Source organism: Eptatretus burgeri, chromosome 3, assembly GCF_056783735.1.
Source record: "Eptatretus burgeri isolate ZD-2024b chromosome 3, Ebu_testis_v1, whole genome shotgun sequence".
Taxonomy (NCBI): domain Eukaryota; kingdom Metazoa; phylum Chordata; class Myxini; order Myxiniformes; family Myxinidae; genus Eptatretus; species Eptatretus burgeri.
In genome coordinates this window covers 142,364,426-142,382,142 of record NC_140963.1, presented here as the reverse complement: position 1 = coordinate 142,382,142, position 17,717 = coordinate 142,364,426, and the positions used below count along the sequence as shown (strand labels likewise).

Genomic DNA, 17,717 nt, shown 5'->3' with positions numbered 1-17,717 from the left:
AGACAAAACTCTTTCCTTTTACATCACTGCTTGAGCAACATATCCAAGTCGATGCTTTCCCCAATTCTCAATTGAGTCTTTGGCGTGTATGGGATATTCTGAAGTAATTTACAGAAAACGATAAAGTTGAGATGAATCATTTCTTCCATCACTGAGTCAAAGCTTGGAAGGAAAAATATTTCGTTAATTTTAGGTGCAAATGGCAAACCAACCAGCATGACCAAGTAATTCCTCATAGATATACTCACCTCTCAATTGCTGAGGAATGTTGGTTAATTGAGATGGGTGGGAGGGAGTCTATGGACGCAGGGCAAACTGGAGCATGCTTCAATGTGTTTTTAAAGCTGAAAATACACACAATTTGCTTTTACGAACATAATTCTTACCAAGGCCTTGATGAATATTAATGGCATATTAATATTCATAATTTAAGAGCCCCCACCACATGATAGTTTTTAATATTAGTAATTAAATAGGCCTCACCTTTCGGGTGGTAATTCTTCGAGGGGACCAAAAACTCGGACATGAATGGGGGAAACATGTCAGTTTCTGCGTCAAGGTTGGTCCAAAAGTCCTCAACCCAATCCATGAAATCACTCCGAGTTTCATGAAGAACATCATTTTCGTTAATTAATTCTGCAAGGACACCCTGTGAAAATGAGGATGTACATTATTTCATCTTCATACAACAGAGTTGTTTGTATAGTATTATATTTAAAAACTAGAAGGGCACTGGGTGGAGCGCGTACCTCCGCCACATAATGCCTGAGCCACGAGAACATATTGGGCCCATTACATTTTTGAAATATGCTTTTCAGGACTATATCGTTTTTGGGCTTATCTTATACCCAATCTGTCCACCAAGTTTCATCCAAATCCATCAACAACTTTGTGAGATGTCATGCTATATATCTGTTTCGCCATTTCTCTCAATGGTGAAGAATCACTTCAAAAATTCTAGTGGTCGGATCCGGATCCAGATCTTCACCAAAATCGAATCGGTTCATGCTTGTCACACACCGAACCTATCCACAAAGTTTCATCCGGATCCATCAACAACTTTTTTGAGATATCCTGTACACAGACAAACAGAAAAACAGCCAGAAAGGGGTGAAATATGTAACCTCCTTCACCTTCGGTGGCAGAGGTAATAAATGAAACTTTACGGCAAGATAATCTATGGCTGAATTCACTTGATTCAGATGGAAATATACATTAGCATAGAGAATGTCATGTTTTGATTCAAAGCCATAATTGTCCCATGAAAGTGAGTCATCCATGATAGAGTATGAGTTTTCAAACATGCTGTAATGAAAACAGGAAACTAATTAAAATGTGAAATAAATAATTAAGGCACTATATACCTTTGAGTATCATAAGTAATTCCAGCATGGTTTGGGATATTGTGGAATGTTGTTTGGTTGCCAACATTGGTGGGAGGGAGATTCTGGCCACAGGCCAAAGTTGAGCTTCTTGGCTGTTGCATGATCGTTCTTCGAGTGTGACCGAAACAAGCAGCTTGTATTCAGTTTCACCAGTGTTAGGGTCATTCAAAATGTTTTCAAATAAATAGATCAACTTATTCCAAGTTTTGGGAATAATTTCCTTTTCGTTAATGAATTCTGCAAGGGTATCCTGTGAAAATTAGGATATGCATTCACTTAATCTTCATACAACAGAGCTGTTTGTGTAGCATTATATTTAAAAATAAAAGAAACTTTACCTCGTGTTTTGATTCAAAGCCAAAATTGTCCCACGAAAACTTGTCATCCATGATAGAGTTTGAGTTTTCAAACATACTGTGATGAAAAAGGAAAAATAATTAATTGGTGAAATAATTTATAAGGTTCGACATAGCTTTTAGTATAATGAAGTAATTACGCATAGATATACTTATATACAAATCACTCACCTGTCTGTTGGCATTTCCTCAAAAATCACCATCACAGCAGATACAGGAGTTTTGTTGAACCCCCCTCCTCCAGGGTTTATATAGAATTGAGAGTGGGGAGGGGCATGGATCTTTCCAGAACAATGTTGCAACCATGGTCCTAGTACTTTTCCATCTCCACAGGCAATAGGTGGGAGGGAAGGTGAGCACACCGAGTATCTCTTCCGGGTTTACGCACACGTTTTCCAACTAAAATGTAAGAAGACCCAGAATCTCTCAACAAGTACTTTCTGTTGAAGCTGGGATAACAACTATAAACATTAAGTTAGCAAACCAGCTCAGTTGCAGTCTGGAAAATAAAATAAAATAAAAAAAAACAGGACCACTCACTGCCTAATTCATTGTCAGCTGGTACACCGCAATCTGCAGCATCACTTGACTGACATGGCTTTAGAAGTCTTATTTTTATTTTTATTGTGTGTGTGTGTGTGTGTGTGTGTGTGTGTGTGTGTGTGTGTGTGTGTGTGTGTGTGTGTGTGTGTGTGTGTGTGTGTGTTTCTCCTCCATAGCTCCAAAACCATAAAACTTAGCAGCCTGAAACTTCACTTGCAAAATAAGAAAACTCCAAGGAAGTGCTTGAGTGAAAATTGGGTGTTTGGGTGAATTAAAAACCTCTTTTGAAGATAATTAACAGCCTTATTTAATGATATCCTTCATCAGGTGATCCTCGGCCACCTCACTCTCTGGGGTCTTAAGGTGTTTCCTTGGTAACTTTGCTGGGGTCTGAAGCTGCCATGTTTTGTTGGCCTGCTCAACCATGTCTTGACTTGGAACAGGCCACAACGATTTCTTCACGATAAAGTTGTTTTTTTCAGTTTCCTCACTCATATTATCAAATATGCCTGGTGTTGGCTTAATGGTTTGGGTGGTGGGCTTGGAATCCGATGATCCTGAGTTCAAATCACACTCAGCAGTTGAATTAATACCAGTTGGGGTTGACTCAGCCTGTCATCCTTCTGAGTTTGGCAAAAATGAGTGCCAGCTTGCTGGTATCCTGTGTTGGAGTGGTGTCTGCCCAGGATTGTCCCCAATAGCCCAGGAGACTGCTGAGGCAGCACCAACATTCTGCACAGAATCTGGTCCTGTTGGATGGATGGATTGTTGTTTATTAAAACACCTTCTTTTCTTATAACTTTCATTACCATCGAGAATGTTGATAAATAATATGTTGGGGTTTGGTTCTTGGGCTAAATATCTTTGTTGAGTTGAGACAAAATGATAAATCTCCCTCAGCATTCTGCTCGAGAAGAATGTCGATGTCTATGGGGGTTTACGAGGGGTGTTGCGCCCCAAAACTGGCATTTGCTACAACATTGGTTCATTGGTACATTTAATGCGGAAAAGCTAGTGCAGGATGAGTGGAAGAGGTAGGGGAGTGGAAGAAGAAGTTGGTGCTGGAGGAGATCTGTTTGTGAGAAAAAATTGACTTCTTTTTACTGATGGGGTCAAACAGATTTTCCCTGAGTTAACATTCAAGTCAGTGGGGGAAATGGGACAGTCCCAGAACCAACAAAATTCCCCTTATGTGGCTCTCAATGGAATCCTTTCATCTCCTCTCCCTGTCAAGACTGGAGTGCCACAAGGCAGTGCTCTGGTCCAAGTCCTCTTCCTGATCTTCATCAATGATCTCTCTGTATCTTTGGAAAATCCTTTTTATCTCTTCTCTGATGACTCTACTGTGTGATGTGACCTACCTTATCCTTCAGGCAGGCAGGCTACAGCCTTTTCCCTCTTCTCAGACCTTGAAAAAAAAATACACAAGATGGTCAAACACTTGGAATTTGTCTTTCAATCCTGACAAATCTCCCACTCTCACTATCTCTCTTCAAAAGGACCGTCTGGCAAACCCTCTTCTCTACTTTCTTAACGATCCTCTTGAGTAAGTTCAGTCATTCATTGTCCTAAGTCTCACTAACAGCCATGATCCTTCTTGGAGAAATCACATTTCAAAGTTGGCCTCCAAAATCAGACACTGACTCGGCATCCTTCGTCATACAAAGCCTTTCCTTGGCACATCTGAACTCCAATCCACCGACAAGATCTTCATCTACAGCTTGATGGAGTCCTGCTTCCTGCTCTTCCACCCCCCCCCCCACCTACAGGGCTGAATCCCCTGCCTCACACCTTGTTCAGCTTGATGCCATGGAAACCAAGGCCTTCACTTCAAGATCATTTTAATCTTCTGCGATGAAGCTCAGTAAATGGGCCTATCACTTCGTCATCACAGACAGGTCGGTGGTCTCTGTATGCCACCTCCACCTTTCTGGTCTTGCACCCTCTGCTCTTTCCGTGCTTTGACCCGCACCCCCCGCTCCCCCTCCCCCCAGGTTTATACAGGGCTCACTACAGGGCTCATGGTCCACCATCAACCTCATTTTTGCTAAACTGCCTAAATCCAGGATCATTGCTCACCTCCACTCATTGGTTCCTCATTTTTTTCCTTCCTGTGGAAAAAACTTCCACATCCTCTTCAATCTCATCCTTCATTCCAGGTCTTCAAGACAGCTGTTCACGATCATCTCAGATCGTCCCCAATCCAAAATCACTCTTTTCTACCCTAGTTAACCCCCTCCACCCACCCAATCACTCCTCCTTCCTAATTTCCAGTTTTCTAATCTGAGAGTTCCCTTCTATATCCAACTTCTCCACCCCGTGCATACTTTCCTGTCCCCCATTCCTTCCCACATCCATTGCTTGTCCATCACACCTTGTCTTGGCATTCGGCTTTGCTGTTGGTTTCTCTTCAGAGAATCCTTGGCTATTGCTCGTCAGACTTTGTGTCCAACGAGCGGTTGCTGGGAGAGACTGAGATGAGATTTGTTACCTGTATAATCCGTGAACGTTAGCTGCGGATTTATGAACATGTGGCTCGTTTTCCTGACACTGATCCTGTTTTTACCAGAGTCTCTCAGCGAGGGAGCCTCGTGAGTGGAGGATTCCAACAGGCTGACCTCGTACCTCATGGTTGCAGCAGGTTGATCAGTATCTCAAGGAGATGGGGATGGGCCAGGCATCTTCCTGGGGGATGGCCAGATGGAGGCCCCTGGAGTACCTGCGGAAAGTGGACGCAGCGACACGCTGCTCCGGCACATGCTCCCATACCTGACCTGTTGGTGTTTACCCCAGCATCCTCTCTCTGCTGTTCGTCCCCCCCCCCCCATATCTGCTGTCCCTCTTGGCCTGTTGTGTCCTAATCCATTCAGTGTACTATAACTAGCTCTTTCACGAACCTGACCATGCATACAAAAATAAGGGCAATACCCCTGGGCACTCACCTGGTAGAATAATCATACAGAGGAGGCAGTCAATGTGGGACAGAATCAGTAAAATGTACCAATGAACCAATGTTACAGCAAATTCCAGTTTTGGGGGGCAAGACCCCTCGTCTTGCCCCCCAAAAGGGAAAGGGAAGGGTGATCGCCAAGACTGCAACAACAACTACCGAGGGGTGACGCTGCTCTCAGTGCCGGGCAAGGTCTTTGCTCGGATAATTCTTGATAGGGTTCGCCACCATCTGCTTGAGCACCAGCGTCCAGAGCAGTCAGGCTTTACACCAAAGAGGTCAGCGATTGACCGTATCCTTGCACTTCGTGTCCTCACCGAACACAGACGAGAGTTTCGGCAGGGGCTGCTTGCAGCCGATGTTGATCTCTGTAAAGCGTTCGATTCAGTGAATCGGGATGTCCTCTGGAGGATTCTTGGTCTTCGTGGGGTGCCACCAAAACTGATCGATCTGATGTCTGAACTCTACTCTGGTACTGAGAGTGCTGTGAAGTGTGGTGGTACCATCTCTGACTTATTTCCAGTTGTTACTGGAGTTTGTCAGGGATGTGTACTTGCCCCCACACTTTTCAGCACTTGTATGGACTGGATTTTAGGGAGGCTGTCAGAGAGATCAAGTTGCGGTGCATCGTTTGGCAATGTCAAGATCTCGGACCTTGATTTTGCAGATGATGCAGTCATCTTTGCGGAGGCTTTAGACATCCTCTTGGGGGCCCTCGAGGTGCTGAATGAGGAGTCGGAGCCGTTGGGATTACGGGTTTCTTGGGTCAAAACGAAGATCCAGGCTTTCGGTGACATCTTGGATGCTGCTGTCCTGTCTGTGTCTGTTTGTGGTGAGGATGTTGAGGTCGTGGAGAGATTCACTTACCTTGGCAGTGATATTCATGTCTCTGCTGGCTGCGAGTCAGAGGTCAATAGACGTCTGGGTCGGGCCTGGGGAGTCATGGATTCACTGGATCATGGGGTGTGGCGCTGCCGGTACCTGTGCGGGAGGACGAAAGTCCGAGTCTTCAGGTCCTTGGTACTTCCAGTCTTGCTCTATGGGTGCGAGACTTGGACTCTGACCAAGGATCTGAGACGGAGACTTAATTCCTTTGGTACCAGGTCTCTTCGGAGAATCCTTGGCTATCGCTGGTCGGATTTTGTGTCCAACGAGCGGTTGCTGAGAGAGACCCGGATGAGATTTGTTACCTGCATAGTCCGTGAGCGTCAGTTGCGGCTGTATGGACATGTGGCTCGTTTACCTGACGCTGATCCTGCTCACCAGATTCTCTCAGCGAGGGAGTCTCATGAGTGGAGGAGGCCAGTGGGCCGACCACGTGCCTCATGGTTGCAGCAGGTTGACCATCATCTCAACGAGATGGGGATGGGCCTGGCATCTGCCTGGGGGATGGCCAGACGGAGGCCCCTGGAGTACCGGTGGAAAGTGGACGCAGCGACACGCTGTTCTGGCACATGCTCCCATACCTGACCTGACCCTGACCCCTCGTAAACCCCCATAGACATCGATTTGTATTTTTTGCCATTATTATTTCTTTTTCCCATACGCTATGAACAAACTTTGGTACATCACGGGTGAAGAAGGTTGTTGTCAAATTTCATCGGAATTACATGTGTAGTTTCTGAGAAGAAAGTAAACACCTATTTTTTGGGGGGGAGGGGGGGAGGCACGTCCATACACCCCCTTTGGGCCCGATCTTTTCTTTGTTTTTTTAATGCCATGAACGAACTTTGCTACATGTACGCCATGAATAAACGCAAAAAACACTGCAGAACACAAATCGCCTGTTTTTGCCCTTCCGAAAACATTCAGTTTTGCAGTACTTGGACAAATTTGTACACCGTCTCGACCAATCAAATTGGCGTGCACTCTCAGGGCCGAGTAACAGCGAAATCCTGACAAAATGGCAGTCCCGAGCGATGCAACCACAGAGCTAACTTTTTCCAAAAGATCAGTTTCTTTTGCATCTCTTTTTCTGAAAGATCATTCCACATGCCTGTTCAAAGTTCACTTGCAAATCCAATATAGCCCGTGCACGGAAATGTCCTTCTGAAGACTGTGTGGGGTAAGGTGTTCTGTGAACTCTCCAGTGACTAGTCCAGTCGTTTTAGTTTTAATCCTTCAGACACTCACTTTTGTATTCCACTTAAGGCCCGGTCACACCTTGACGTTTTAGCCAACTTATGCCGATTTTTGAATTCTTTTTCTAAAACGCTGGCACACGTTGAATACGTTATGGGTAAGTTTTGATAACATTGAGAGCACGCTGAAAAACACTGCCATACGTCGTTGTACGTTGGCTTTAAACGTTGTACTTTTTGGTTGTCCTCAAATTTTTTCATGCTTGAAATTTCACGACGTATGCTGGCGTATGACTCGCACGTTCCGCTACGCTGGCCACAAGTTGTATGCACGGTCTGCGATCGTTGACAGACGTCAACATATGCTACTTGTAAGTTAATCATAAGTTGAGATACGCCGAGGTAATGTTTAGCGTACCCGAAACTTATTTCTAGCGTATGATTAACGTGTTGTTGGCACGTTACGCGATCGTTGCCACACATCGACAGACGTTACTTTTAAGTTACTCATCGGCTGAAAGACGTCGGTATAATGGATCGTCCTTGCGTCAGCGTCCACGGCCACGGCCAGCACACTTATTTGCAGCATTCTTCAAACTTTTCTTCGGCATGACGAGGATGTTCACACTTCGATGTCTAGCTTGGCGATGATTCCAATTGTCCATCGGCAGCGTCTATTTAAAATAGTCGAGTTTGAGCGTTTTAACACGTTCAGAAGAAACGCTTCAAATTTCAAAACCCCAGCGTCAAAAAACAAAGGCGAGTGACAGCAATTAAAATCGTTCATTGTAAACAATGAAAATAGCTGAGTGGTACCGTTTAAAAGTCGTTGAGTGTAAAAAAAATCCAATTGTTGAGCGCAAGCGTCTACTTTCAATAGTGGAGATGCAGCCATTTAAATCGTTGAGTGGCAGTCTATGAATGGCAAACCCTACGTCACCGGCAAAGATAAACTGCCGCACGATATGGATAAGTTAGACTATCGTTGGGCATAGTTTGTGAACGCCGGCTTCACGATAATTATTCGTTGGTATATCATATCTATAAGTAATCAAAGCGCTCTATGCACATTATTAGTTCATTGTGCATTTGTCCAACCCGTTATGAATAGACCTAAATCGTAAAAACAAGCCATAGGTCATTGTTGAAAAAGCCCCATAAAAAATTAGCCGCGAAGAACTTCGAACAATGGTGAAAAGATGTCTCCTACCCGTGGACACGTGGACGCAAGGACGATCCATCATAACCCACACCCTCCCCCTCACACTCACCTACTACTGCAGGTCAGGTCAGGTATGGGAGCATGTGCCAGAACAGCACGTCGCTGCGTCCACTTTCCGCCGGTACTCCAGGGGCCTCCGTCTGGCCATCCCCCAGGCAGATGCCAGGCCCATCCCCATCTCCTTGAGATGATGGTCAACCTGTTGCAACCATGAGGCACGTGGTCGACCCACTGGCCTCCTCCACTCATGAGACTCCCTCGCTGAGATAATCTGGTGAGCAGTATCAGAGTCAGGAAAACGAGCCACATGTCCATACAGCTGCAACTGACGCTCACGGACTATGCAGGTAACAAATCTCATCCGAGTCTCTCTCAGCAACCGCTCATTGGACACAAAATCCGACCAGCGATAGCCAAGGATTCTCCGAAGAGACCTGGTACCAAAAGAATTGTCTCCGTCTCAGATCCTTGGTCAGAGTCCAAGTCTCGCACCCATAGAGCAAGACTGGAAGTACCAAGGACCTGAAGACTCGGACTTTCGTCCTCCCGCACAGGTACCGGCAGCGGCACACCCCATGATGCAGTGAATCCATGACTCCCCAGGCCTGACCCAGACGTCTATTGACCTCTGACTCGCAGCCAGCAGAGACATGAATATCACTGCCAAGGTAAGTGAATCTCTCCACGACCTCAACATCCTCACCACAAACAGACACAGACAGGACAGCAGCATCCAAGATGTCACCGAAAGCCTGGATCTTCGTTTTGACCCAAGAAACCCGTAATCCCAACGGCTCCGACTCCTCTTTCAGCACCTCGAGGGCCCCCAAGAGGATGTCTAAAGTCTCCGCAAAGATGACTGCATCATCTGCAAAGTCAAGGTCCGAGATCTTGACATTCCCAAATGACGCACCGCAACTTCATCTCTCCGACATCCTCCCTAGAATCCAGTCCATACAAGTGCTGAAAAGTGTGGGGGCAAGTACACATCCCTGACGAACTCCAGTAACAACTGGAAATAAGTCAGAGATGGTACCACCACACTTCACAGCACTCTCAGTACCAGAGTAGAGTTCAGACATCAGATCGATCAGTTTTGTTGGCACCCCACGAAGACCAAGAATCCTCCAGAGGACATCCCGATTCACTGAATCGAACGCTTTACAGAGATCAACAAAGGCTGCAAGCAGCCCCTGCCGAAACTCTCGTCTGCGTTCGGTGAGGACACGAAGTGCAAGGATACGGTCAATCGTTGACCTCTTTGGTGTAAAGCCTGACTGCTCTGGACGCTGGTGCTCAAGCAGATGGTGGCGAACCCTATCGAGAATTATCCGAGCAAAGACCTTGCCCGGCACTGAGAGCAGCGTCACCCCTCGGTAGTTGTTGCAGTCTTGGCGATCACCCTTCCCTTTCCAGAGAGGGACAACAAGGCCCCTCTTCCAGTCAGTTGGGATGATGCCTGTGTTCCAGGCAGAGCACAAAACTGCATGCAACGACACGAGTGCAGCATTTCCACCAGCGTTGAGAAGTTCGGCATGGATGCCACAGATCCCTGGAGCTTTGCCCCGTTTCAACTGGTTCACCGCAGCCGGTGTTTCCACAAGCGTAGGTGGACCACAGTTGATTCGAGGGTCAGCAACAGGGATTGTAACACCCTTGACGTCCAACTCGACAGTTGGGGGATCAGCCTGGTACAACCGCTCAAAGTAACCGGCCCAGCGGGCCTTCACTTCAGACTCCTCTGTCAAGAGCCTACCACTCTCTGCTCGAACTGTAGTGCTCCGAGGGATGGGCTTGGATGAACGTAATGCGCGAATTCCCCTGTAAGCGGGACGAGAATCACCTGTCCACAGGTGATGCTCTACCCCCTCACAGATTCCTCGCACATAGGCCTCCTTGTCCACCCTCAGTGCACGTACAGTTTTACGCCTCAGCTCCCTGAACAGCTCAGCTCTGCCATTCAGCCTGGCCCTGCGACTCTGGTCAATGGTATCCAGTGTCCCTTGAGAGACAAAATTCTTCTTTGCCCTGCGGTGAGCTCCAAGGCATCCACCGGCAACATCAAGGACGGTGGTCTTGAAGGCGCTCCACAACTCTTCAGGACCACCCAAAGCACCCAGACCCCCCAAGTGTCCACTCACCCTGTTCGCAAACTCCTCAGCTACTCTCTTATCCCTGAGCTTGGCAACATCCAGCCTCGGCTGGGATGGTACCATTCTCCAGCATTTAAGGTGCAGCTTTAGAGTTGCTACAACAAGCCTGTGGTCAGTATTGAGGAACTGAGCAATCCGGTCGACCCTGCAGTTCTGGATCATCCTCCAACGACCGTCAATGAGGACATGGTCAATCTCCTTTGCCACACCGCCAGCGTTGGAATACCAAGTCCAGCGATAAGCTTGTGGGCGCTGAAACCATGAACCAGCCACCCTAAGTCCATGACTTCTTGCAAAGTCAAGGAACTTAGTGCCATTCTGGTTCATAGTTCCTGACCCATGGGGACCAACACACACCTCATAACCGTCCCTATCAGTTCCAGTCGATGCATTGAAATCCCCCAAGACTAGAAGTGTATCTCGTCTGGGGCACTGATCAACCACAGACTCGAGTGTGGCGTAGAATGCATCCTTCACGGTGAGATCACTCGCCTCAGTCGGAGCATAAACAGAGACCAGGGAAATGACACCTAAGGAGTGGCGAATCCTTAATCTCATAATACGCTCGTTGACCGGTGTTACCTCAAATATCATTGGGGTCAGCTTATTGGACACAGCTACAGCAACTCCTTGGGTATGGTAACCATCAGAGCGACCAGACCAATAGTAGGTGTAACCACCCACCATTATCTCGCCGCAATCCGGTCTCCGAACCTCAGAGAGAGCTGCAATCCCGATGTCCAAACGCTTGAGCTCAGATGATAACAGAGACAGGTGATCATCCTCTCTTAGGGATAGGACATTCCAGGCACCCACCCGAAGGGACCGCCTCAGGTTAAACCAAGGAGACCGCCGTCTGGTGGACGACACCTCAGCACCACTCCGACACACTCTCCCGCAATCTGACCCAGGGATGTTACCCCGTGGTTTCCCTCCTATCAAAGATTGGGGGTCCCGAAGGCTTTGCCCCAATCCCATCATCCGGTGAGCTGCCCTGCGAAGGGAAGCTGCACAGGAGGTACTCCCACGGAGTGGGTTTTCAGATTTTTTTGCGTTTTTGCGTTTTGCGGAATGAAGGGTTTTACGGTGGCCGGAGTGCAAATCCTGCCACCAACCTCCTAATAAGAAGTGACCCAACTGCAGGAGGACTCACAAGGAGCTCCTCCGCCCTTTGACAGGTTTTGTTTTTAATCCTGCTGGGTGTCCATATCCAAACACCCTCCTCACCAGAAAACCTGGTGGGGGAGACGGTTTAGTCGCCGACAACCCGACCATGGAACAGGTTAGTACAGGTTTACATGGTACCTGCAGCAGGTCACAGATCGAACCTGACCTGACACAGTAACCTGACCTGACCTACTACTGCCAACATGAACAAACTACCACTAATACTAATACAGATACTGATACTGTTACTGCTGACATGGACATCGACTCAAAAAGGACTCGAAAACACTTTTCGGTTCCCCTTTTATGAGCAGCATTTTTATATACCAATTCCCAAAACCGCTGGGAACACGTCTTTATATGGCAGTTGTAAGCTAGAAACACGTTAATTTTTTTTTTTTTTTGTCGACCGGAAGATGTCATTGGAATACGTCTACATACGTCGATGTGTGTTGGGGCTACGTAAAGAATTGGTTCAAAGCACGTCAAACATAAGTTAGAAATAAGTTTCACGTAAAAAAGACATTACCGCGACGTGTTTCGACTTATGAGTAGCTTATAAGTAGCCTTTGTGGACGTGTGTAAGCGTCCACATATCGTGTGTAAAACTTATCCCCATCGCATGCGGAACGTGTGTCATACGCCGAGTACGTCGTAAAATTTTGAACATGTTTAAAATTTCTTGACGTATTCTACTCACGACGACGTATGATAGCATACTTTAGCGTTCTACTCACGTATACCAAACTTACTCATACCGTATTTGACGTGCCCCAACGTTTTAGACACATTTTTCTTAGGTCGGCATACGCTGGCAAGATCGCCAAGGTGTGACCGCGATGTTGACACTTCCATTTCTACGGCAGTTATGATTCGAATCGTTGTGCGTCAGCCTTTTAATAGGCTACGTCACGACATCGTCGGCGATGCGTGCAATGCGCTATGCCTAAGTTGGACTATCGTTGGGCATCGGTTGTGTAGGCCGACAACAGGTTCAGCATTTGTTGGTATAAGTTTTCTATAACACAACGAAACGTTCTGTGTCCGTTACCAATGCGTTATACATAAGACCAAGTCGCTATGAATACGTCCGAATCTTTAAAAAAAACATCAAAAGTTCAACGTAAGCCAGCGTTTTACATACATTTTAATAGGTTGCCATCGCTGGCTAAAACGTCAAGGTGTGACCGGGCCTTTACCTTGTGCTGTCTTTTCAGACAATCATTTGTTTCAAATGCAATTCATATGTTTCATGTTAAATGCAAAAAGATTTTGATGCAATGCAAACGCTCCCTTTCGGTCATCATCATCATTCCCAATCCTTGATTTTGAAATGCCAGTGAATGTAAAATTTCCAAGTTTTTCACATGGATATGAAATGAATGAACGTACTTATGGTTTGTACGTGCACGTACATCCTTTGATCGTTTATACGACGTGTACAGTCTTTTTTATGGTGTTCTTGATATTCAAAGTTTTATTTGGTTTTTATCATATTGTTACATTAACACACTTTTGAATATTTTCACCACATTTGTGACGTTGTTGTTGTTGAACCAAAATGGTTTATTTTAAAGCAATTGTTTTCAATCAAACATTTGTATGTTTCGTCGTAACATGAATGGATGAAACGTTTGATAATGGTACAACACAAACAGAAATGTCATTCATTGACATTTACACACAAAAACACTTTATAAATCAAAACGGCAATAAATCTTAAACGGACGTTTGTTTCTCATTCATGTTCGATATCACACTACACGTCCTGTTAAAGTTGGCATCCGTGACCATTATTGCGACTTGCCACGACTTGTCAAACGCCATGTTAGAGTTGAGTTGGTGTCGACTACTGGTAACTACTTCTTCAACAGTCCTAATTATTCTCACCTTCTTGTGGGGTCAGCCAGGGAACGTTTTTGACTGAAGTCTTTCACGAACCGGTCGGCCAAGCTTGACGTCATTTTTGGTGGGTATTTGTAATTTGTTCAGGATGCCGGCGATAACTTGCATCCTCTTCACTAGACACACGGTGGGATCTTTAACGTCCACCAAAGTCCAGCGCTGGCAGCAGGGTCTTCCAGTTTAACGTCCATCCTGTGAACGGCACACGCATCATCGATTCCTCACCCTGCACGCGAAACACCAGGATGGCAGTTTATAGTTGGATCGGAATTCGTACCCAGGTTTGACAGCTCAGAGGGAAGTGTGTACACCTGCATGCCATCCTAACAGGTCCCTGTGTTCAAACCAAGTGTGTTCGATATTTCATGGACGCTTTTGTTCAAACTCGCATCTCGAAGAGTAAAGTGAGTAAAGTAATCAAACCGCAGGTGGTGCTAACGCAGTCATTGTGACGACTCGACCACGATTGTTTCAAAAATAGCCCCGTGGGGGACTGACGGTTGTTTCCCCAACAGGCGGGGTGAAAATGAGGGATTATAAGGAAAGGGGTATTGGTCCCCTTTCCTGAATGAAACGGTCATGGGGAGCACAACTTAACGACATGGTCCATATGTTTCACGAAGAGTTTCGTCTCCATCTGATCGTCGGTTTCTGGGAAGGTTTTTAAACAAATTGCCTGAATTTGAAGTGAAACCCCCATTTTCAGCCCCTTAAGGGGCTGTCACACCTTGACAATTTAGCCAACCTATGCGGATTTATGAAAAAAAATTGCCTAATATGCTGGCACACATCGAATACGTTATGGGTAGGTTTTGTATACGTTAAGAGCACGCTGAAAAACACTGCCATAAGTCGTTGTACGCTGGCTTTAATCGTTTAATCGTTGGTATAACTAATCTATAAGTTATCGAAGCGTTCTGTGTTCATTACTAGTACATTATGCATTTGTCAAAGTCTTTTTTTAATAATTTCAATAGTAAAACAAAGAAATATTTCATCTTCGGAATGAGGAAAAAAAATTAGCCCTTACAGAACATCGAACAATGGTGCAAAGTATTCTCCTATTCGTTGACGCAACGAGGATCCATCATCCCCCACAGCCTCCACATCGCACTCACATACTACTACTGACATAGACATACAGCTACTACCAATGCTACTACCACTACTGCTACTACTATTATTACTGTCACGCACACCTACTACTAGTAATAGTACTGCAACTATTGATACTACCGGCGTTCACATCTACTCACCATGGAGTCTGGAACAATGATGGGTTTTTATTGTGAAGCCCATTTGTATATACCAATTCCCCTAAAAGCTGCCAATACGTCAGTACACGGTAGATGTAAGTTAGAAACACTTTCAGTAAGTTCTATGGTTGTCCGGAAGACATCAATTTAATTCGTCTACATATGACAATGTGCGTTTTACATACGTTACAAATAGGTTCATAGCATGTTACACAAAGGTTAGAAGCACGTTTTACTTAGGTTCAAAACGTGCTACTCATAGGTTAAACGCACGTTTCTCTTACGTTCATAGCACGCTAGTCATTGGTTCAAGGTCAGTTATACATAGTTTCAATGCACGTGACTCATAGTTTCCAAGCACGTTAAACATAGGCTAAGCTGATGCTACTCATTCGTTCAAAGCACGTTACTCATCGGTTAGAAATTTGGTTTCAAGTATGTTGGCCATTACCTTAACGTGCTTCGACTTATGAGTGACCTACAAGTAACGTGTGTTCGCCGTGTTTAAACGATCGCGGAACGTGCTAGGAACAGATGCCAATGCATGCGAAACGTGTGAGCCTTACGTCGAGTACGTCTTAAAATTTTCAGCATGCTTGAAATTTCACGACGTATCAAACGGACGAGGTAATATGCCAGCGTACTTCAATGATTTCCAGCATACTCTAAACGTATACACAACTTACCTATAGCATATTTGACGTGTGCCTAGCGTTGTAAACACATTTTTCATAGAATGGCATACGCTGGCAAAATCGTCAAGGTGTGACTGCGATGTTGACACTTCAAATTCTCAGGCAGTTTTGATTTCAATCGGCGTCCAGCAAGTTCTTAACTGGCTACGCCACGAGTTCGCCGGCGATACTTATAGCACGCAAAGGGTAAGTTAAACTCTCGTTTGTCATAGGTTTTGAATGCCGACCACAAGGTAAGCATTCGTTGGTAAAAGTTATGTATAACACAACGAAACGTTCTGTGCCCGTTACTAATATGTTATGCAAACGACCAACACGTTATGAATGCGCCAAAAACTTTTTTAAAAAACATCAAATTTCAGTGTACGCCAACGTTTTACATACATTTTTATATGTTGCCATTGCTGCCTAAAACGTCAAGGTGTGACAGGGCCCTTATAGCGGGTGGATTCGGATGCGGAGCACAACCCCATGAAACCTTACTGCTCTGTATCATACCAAATTTGGTCCGTATTGGTCATGTAGTTTGTGATGATATGTTTTAGTGAATATGAGGGATTAGAGGAGGGAGGCCATGACCCCTTTCTGGGGCAGATTTGGACATGGGGAGCACAACCTAAGATTAGGGTATGGTCACGATGCGTCGTGGCCAGTTTGGTCTGGATCTGTCTGGCGGTTCTGAGTAGATTTTTGAATAAAATACCAATATTTGGGCAACCCCCTCCCATATTTGTTACCCCCCCCCCCCACTCTATTGAGGGCACATCCAGATGAGGAGCACTACCTTGCTGTCGTGATGCATCGTGTCAAATCTGGTCCAATCGGTCATGTAGTTTGTGTGAAGATGTTTTAGTCAAATGATAACCGAAAAACGAAAAAGCGAAATAACCGAAAAACTTGCACGAGCAAAGGTGGTACTCACAACAGCCAATCAGAAACGTTTTCGAAATAATGATCCTAAAATGTTTCTTCAATCATCGGATTTGGATAATCCTGTAAACAATCAATTTTTTTTCTTCTGTTTTTTTTTTGTATACATAGTTGAGGCTCATGGAAGAGCAAGAATACAGAAGGGATCATGATGCAAGATGCCAGGAGCTGAAGAGAGAGGGGGCAGTGTACGGAAACACCAACAGTGTCTTTCTTAAGACTGTGCGGGGTAAGTTACCTTGTGCTGTCCTTTCACACAATCATTTGTACCAGATGCAATTAACATGTTTCATGTTAATGTAAAAAGTTTTTGATGCAATTCAAACACTCTATCATCATCATCATTCCATGTTTTTCACATTGATATGAAATGAATGAACGTTTCGAGGGAAATCTGGATCGATTCGCTCTGCTTTAATCGATTCGTGACCATAAAGGCATCAGTCTCGGTCTTCAACGAGCGGAGTACCACACGGACGTCGTGTCCGAGCTCGGAGGTGATGTGTCGGTACAATATCACGTGTGCATGACGTTAGCGTGCTCCTTTAGTTTAACATGTATATTATGTACATAATGTGTTGAGGGGGTGGGGGGGGGGATTAAAATGCAATTCAACAGAAACAATGTTAAAATGCATTTATTCAATCGAGTTTGATATTAATCATTTAACAAAGAAACTCTCAATGAATACGAAACTCGATAATATACATTGATCGATCTGCCGTTATCTCACAATGATGCTATAATTAATAGGCTTATTAAAATCTGGTGCAGTACATGTCAATGTCATGTAATTAACGACAACTTTGTATAATTTATATAATTATTTCGGATTATCTCATTTGTTCACCCCCCCCCCCTCGATTGTACAGGACCTTCCCGTATTGCTCTTATGTGTGTATTGTCCATTTGTGACGTTCAATAAGATGATCCGCGTCACGAGCCCGCAGTGTTTTCCCTGTGGACTGAGTTCCCATGTGTTCGGATCGAGACGAGAACCCGTGCATGACACCTGTCGCCATTGAACCCAAGGTGCGTACGTGCAAGAAACGTGAAACTTATGACGTTTTACTC

At 45.3% G+C, this 17,717-nt stretch overlaps 1 protein-coding gene across 17 annotated transcripts in view; it reads right to left on the bottom strand.

Moving 5' to 3' along the window:
* Window positions 1-15,884, bottom strand: part of LOC147031180 (general transcription factor II-I repeat domain-containing protein 2-like) — a 54,113-nt gene extending 38,229 nt beyond the window's left edge. For 6 of the 17 annotated variants that reach the window (XR_015056728.1, XR_015056729.1, XR_015056730.1 and 3 more), the window contains exons 1-5: window positions 13,748-15,884; window positions 1,724-1,799; window positions 1,365-1,635; window positions 484-1,074; window positions 249-344 (exon numbers count right to left, since the gene is read on the bottom strand). The gene's annotated coding sequence lies outside the window, so the exon portion shown is untranslated. Of the gene's footprint in view, window positions 1-248; window positions 345-483; window positions 1,636-1,723; window positions 1,800-1,912; window positions 4,029-13,747 lie in introns of those variants that run through there. The other 11 variants (XR_015056734.1, XR_015056735.1, XM_085876045.1 and 8 more) reach the window with 6 other exon arrangements.
* Between the last annotated feature and the right edge of the window lie 1,833 nt (window positions 15,885-17,717).